The 5,902-nt window shown below is 55.9% G+C and overlaps 1 pseudogene; it reads right to left on the reverse strand.

The window, feature by feature from the left end:
* The window catches only part of LOC102490691 (lysine-rich nucleolar protein 1 pseudogene), a 2,673-nt pseudogene extending 972 nt beyond the window's left edge, over positions 1-1,701 (reverse strand).
* Between the last annotated feature and the right edge of the window lie 4,201 nt (positions 1,702-5,902).

Raw genomic sequence — 5,902 nt, forward strand, 5'->3', positions numbered from 1 at the left:
GTGGATTTTCTTCTTCTTCATCTTCCTGTGTTCCCTGGGGCTGCCCTGCTTCCGTTTCTGCCCCAAGGCTGTCTGCTCCTCACCCTCCTTCTCCTCGGAGCAACTGTACAGCGCATCCTCAGCCTCGCAGGACCAAGGGTCCTGGACTGAGAAGGCTGCACCGTCCTTGGTCTTTTTTTCCTTCTTGTGTTTTTTGAGCTTCTTGCCAACTCTGGTCACCTCCTCACTTGGTCTGCGGTCTGGGGAGGTCTTTGTCCCTGAGCCATGGGACACAGCCAGAGTTGACAAGGACTTCCTCTTTGTCTTCTTCTCCCCCCTGCGGACCTCAGAGTAACCAAGGGGCCGCTTCCTGGGGCTGGGTGACTTGTCTGCCGGTCGGGCGTGCAGCTGGGTCTCAGATTGCGGGGGCTCCTCACTAAGGGTGCTGTGGCCCTTCTTCTTCTTCTTCTTCACTAGAGGCATCTCAGGTGCCTGTCCTCGGCCCACATTCTTAGAGAGGGATGTGGCTCTTACAGGAGAACTGTCAGAGAAATACGTAGCATTGTGTAACACTGAGTATTGAGTCTCTGGTTCTTTGACCACCTTCTTCTTCTCCTTCTTCTTCTTCTCTGGGAGCCCAAGGCCCAGGTCTACTGAGATAGATATGATTTATTTATACATGAAACCAAATGAACAATTTACAGCATCTCAAAGTTGAAAAAAGTGACACAGTACTAAATACACAACACATCGAGTGCACGCCCCAGCGGGAGGCCGCACGACAATCCCTTCCCTTCAGTCTCCTCACAGGATTTTGGGAATGCACGCACAGGCGTCCAGTGTATTTCTCAAGGTACCAGGACCAGGACTCAAACTGTGCAGTCGGTCACATGGGATCCAGACATTTTAACCACCATGCAACCACTTGGCCTGCGTTTTGTGATTTAATTATACAAAGATGAGTCAGTTCTGCAACCTAAAAATATTTACTTTTTTTGGAGAGGTTTTTGCTATAGGGTGCGTGTGCTCGCCAGACAGAGACATAGAGACAGAAAGCGAGAAATCACCCCCCAGAGGGGATGGCCACGCCGCAATCCCTTCTCCTCCATTCTCCTCTCGGGATCTTGGGCACGCACGCACACGCGCCCGGCGTGAGTTTTAAGACACTAGGTCCGGGACACGAACCGCGGTCGACTACGTGGGAGTCCAGCGACATAGCCATTACGCTAACTGCTGGTTCCCCCAAAATATTTACTTATTAAAACTATACCAATACTTTAATCAACTGTACAAAAAAGATGAGACAAACGTGCATTTATAGAACTGCGCATCAGCCAGGCCGGATCCCTGTGGAGGGGATGCCCAGCACGACCTCACTCATCTGCGAGGACACAGCAGTCCTTGTTCCGACGGGCACTCAGCTCACTTGTCTGCGTGGTCAGACCGCTCCTTCCTGGTGGCTTCCTCCTGCTTAGGAATGCGCACGTCCTGTGCACGCCCAGCGCCTGCTTCTTAGAGCACACGTTCCCCTTCCTCATCCACCAGCCATTGGAGGGGGACTGGGGCCACGCAGATGGTTGGTTCCGCCCATTCTTCGGGGAGGGTTTCCAGGTGGCCCTCTTCCATCATCATATCTGGAATCAGAAAAAATCTGTTAGCAAAGATGGCCTCCATGGGGACTGACTCCGGCTCCAATACTTGTCCGTTCGAGATGTAAACCATCACGCCTCCCGTTCCCCGCTTCAGAGTGACCAAAGACTCTAGCAAATTTAAAAAAAGAAAAAAATCCTCCCCAGGCTGGCCCCGTGGTCTGGTGGTTAAGGGAGCACCATGATTTGAGTCCGCGTCCCTATGGCTTGAACATGCTGGGCACATGTACATGTGAACGCTGAATCTCTATAGGTTGGGAAAATGGAAGAGAAGGGATTATGGTGTGGCCACACCCCACTGGGGGTGCTTTCCTCCTCTTTGTCTCTGTCTCTGGTGAGTACACATGCTCTCTGGCAAATTGTAAAAAGATTATTCCTGGGGCCAGCAGATGGTGTGGTGGTTAAGGTGCTGGATTCCCACATGGCTGACCATGGTTCAACTCTCAGACCCGGCAGCTTGAAAATCACAAATAGGGGCCAGAAGGTGGCGTAGTGGTTAAAGCACTGGACTCCCACATACCCAACATGGTTCAAGTCCCAGACTCGGCAGCTTGAAACTCACGCTGGGAGTGTGTGGGTGCTTGCCCAAAATCTCAAGAGGAAAATGGAGAGAAATCGCGGCATGGCCATTCCTCCCTGGTGATTTCTCGCTTTCTGTCTGTCTCTCGAGGGAGCGCACGTGCCCTGTAGCAAAAATCTAAAAAAAAATAAAAAAAAAAGTCACAACAAATAAATAAATAGATGACAAATAAAATGTTTAAAAATTCTCTTTAAAAAAAGTTATTCCTAGGCATCTTATTTCCTTTGGTATTAATTAGGTGACATTGTTTTAAAATTACTGTTTTTTTCTTCTAAGAGGTTTTGGCCTTAGGGCATGTGTGCTCACTGGAGAGAAAGAGAGACAGAGATAATGAGCCAGGAAAGTGAGAAATTGCCCTCTGAAGGGCTGGGATAATCCCATCTCCTTCATTCTCCTCCCGGGAACTTGAGCATGCACGCGTACATGCCTGGCGTGATTTGAAGGCACCATGTCTGGGATTGAACCATGGCAGGCCGTGTGAGAGTCCAGTGACATAACTGCTATATCATCTGCTGGCCCCAAAATTCTTATTTTATTTTATTGTTTTGGAGAGGCTTTTGCTATAGGGTGCATGCACTCACCAGAAAGACAGAGAGAGAGAGACAGAAAGCGAGAAATCACCCCCCGGGGGGATGGCCACGCCGCAGTCCCTCCTCCTCCATTCTCCTCTTGGGATCTTGGGCACGCACGCACACCTGGCATGAGTTTAAGCCACCGGGTCCAGGACTCGAACCGTGGTCGACTACGTGGAGGTCCAGTGACACAGGCATTACGCCATCCGCTGGTGCCAAGCCTCCATGTTCTTATCCACACATGTTTGGGTTGGGGAGGCCCCAGGGGTTCCTGTATTACCTTTGTCTCTCCTCGTCTCACGCAGGTAAAGTCTGTGGTCTTCCATGGCCTCCTGGTGGACAAGGAACGTGGCCCCATCCCTGCAGAAATGTGAGCTAGAGACTGTGAACGAAGACATGGAGACCCAGGCTGCGCAGTCCCGGCCGGCTGCACAGTCCCTGCCTTCCACTGCCTTGTCTTCCCCATCCCTGAAGGCAGGGCTGCCGCGGGCTGCCGAGTGGGCTGAGAGGACACAGGGCCTGGACGCTCTGTCTTCATACCTCTGGGTTGAGGGAGAGGACAAAAGCCAGCTGGAGACCAACGACCAAGGGCAGTCCAAGGGTGAACCCCGCAGCGAGCGCCCCTCCTGGGCCAACAGGCTGGGGTACCTCCAGGCCCCGGTGGGCTTCTCCATCGGGCTGGGCAACGTCTGGCGCTTTCCTTACCTGTGCTTCCACGGCGGAGGGGGTAAGCCTGGTCCAGGACGCAGGGACCTGAGGGGGCGAGGAGCCCCAAGGCCTGGAGATAGGTAGGGACAGAGAATCCCAGAGTCCGAGATCCTGACCCTGACTGGGCCAGGACTTGGCGGGCAGAGGCAGGGTCAGGAGTAGGAGTGGAAATGAGGCACTGGGCCTTCCAGGACCTGGGAGTCCAACCGGGTACCAAGACCATGAGGGAGCGGAAACTGGTCACCCCGGGTGCCTGTGGACCCGAGGGATGTCGCTGTCGCGAGCCTATTTCCAGGCGCATCTCAGAGCCCTTCCTGAATCCTCTTCACAGGCAGTTTCATCCTCGTCTACACCTTCATGCTGTTTCTGGTGGGGATTCCGCTCCTCTGCCTGGAGCTGGCCGCTGGCCAGAGGCTGCAGCAGGGCAGTGTAGGCGTGTGGAAGGCCGTCAGCCCCTGGCTTGGTGGTCTGGGCTATGCCAGCTTCATGGTGAGGATCCTGGGCTTCCCGGCTTACCCTTCACTCCCTATCCGCACCCCGCCCCTGCTCCGCAGCCCCGATGCTCAGTCCAGCTGCCGCCCTTCCGCCCCCTCCCCTGTCCCAACTCTGGCTGGCCCCAGGTGTGCGCCGTCGTGGCCCTGTACTACAGTGTCATCGTGTCCTGGAGCCTCTTCTACCTGGTTCAGTCCTTCCAGTCCCCACTGCCGTGGGCCTTGTGCCCGGAACCGCGGAACTCGAGTAATGGAGGTGAGAAGAGAAGGGCGTGGAGGCCGAGACCAGGCGTGGGGATGGAGGAGGCGGACGCACCGAGAGCGGGGAGGGCGGAGGGGAGAGGCTGCCGTGGGATTTGAATTAGGGGGTGGGTAGACCGAAGCAGGAGGGTCCCCGGGCTTGCGTTCCCCCCAGATCCTGAGTGTGAGCGGAACCCCCTACTTCTGGTACCGGAGGGTGTTGAAGGCCGCAGGTGACATCGAGGACGGTGGGCTGCCCGTGTGGCACCTCAGCCTGTGTCTCTCCGTGAGCTGGCTCCTAACCTGCCTCTCCATGATGAAAGGGCCCAGATTCACGGGGAAGGTAAGCCCCCCAACCCACCGGCCTGACGGGCCCCTTCCACCTCCTCACGGGATGCCCGTCGGACACGTTTCCCAGCAGTTCGATCCCACCCTCCCCAGCTCCTGCCCTGTGACCCTCTGCGAACCCCCTTTACCCTCAGATGCTGTATGTCTCGGTGCTTTTCCCCTACCTCATCCTTTCCGGTCTCCTCGTCTGGTCGCTGCTGCTGGAGGGTGCGACTTTTGGCATCAAGACTTTGTTGGCCGCCAAGGTGAGGCATCTCTCCACTCTTTAATTTTCCTTTTTTTTGGGAGAGAGATTTTTGTTATAGGGTACATGCACTCACCAGAGAGACAGAGACAGAAAGTGAGAAATCTCCTCCAATCTCCTCTCGGGGGGCACGCACGCACATGCGCCTGGCATGAGTTTTAAGCCGCTGTGTCTGGACTCGAACCGCAGTCCACTTCGTGGGAGTCCAATGGCGTAACCATTATGCCATCTGCTGGTGCCCATCCTTTAACTTCCTAATCCAGATGGGGGCTGTCAGGGACAGGTGGTCGTCAGTCCAGCGGAGGCCCTCCTAGTGCCCCCCTCCCTTCCGTCCCGCCTCATGGAGGTTTCCCGCCCTCCCTGTGTGACACGCCTCCCCACAGATGACAGCCCTGTACTCCATGGAAGTGTGGCGCCGGACAGGGAAGCAGCTCTTCTTTTCCCTGAGCTCTGGGTTTGGCAGCTTCACCGCGATCGGCTCCTGCATCCCTCGCTCCAACAACTGCGTCGGCGACGCCTTCGGCGTGGCTCTCCTCCACCTGGTCACCTCGATGATCACCACACTCGTGGTATTTGCCATCAAGGGCCACCAGGCCACCGTGAAGATGCGGCATTGCTACCTCAAGTGAGCCCAGCCTTGCACGTGGAGAGCAAAGACTTCTTAGGAAGTTCATCACAAAGAAGGCTCAGAGATAGCCAGGCCACTGCAGTCTACACCCCACCCTTCAGGCTGGGACTCAGTCAGCACGGGGCCCTCAGCTGGGACCAGCAGGTGGTGTGCTGGTTACGGCTCTGGACTCCCACGTGACCGACCACGGTTCGAGTCCTGGGAGCTGGTGCTTGAAAATCATACTGGGCACGTATGTGTGCATGCCCAAAATCCCAGGAGGAGAACGGAGAAGAAGGGACCGGGGTGTGGCCAGAGAGAGAAAGTGAGCAGGCACCCCCCAGGACGGAGGGCCGCTCCTCCATCCCTTCTCCACCCCCTTCTCAGGATTTTGGGCACGCATGCACACATCCCTGGGGTGTTTCTCAAGCCGCCGTGTCCGAGACTCCTACTGTGAAGTCAACCGTGTGGGGTCCCGCTGCCT

Source organism: Tupaia chinensis, unplaced genomic scaffold, assembly GCF_000334495.1.
Source record: "Tupaia chinensis unplaced genomic scaffold, TupChi_1.0 Scaffold000673_1, whole genome shotgun sequence".
NCBI lineage: Eukaryota > Metazoa > Chordata > Mammalia > Scandentia > Tupaiidae > Tupaia > Tupaia belangeri.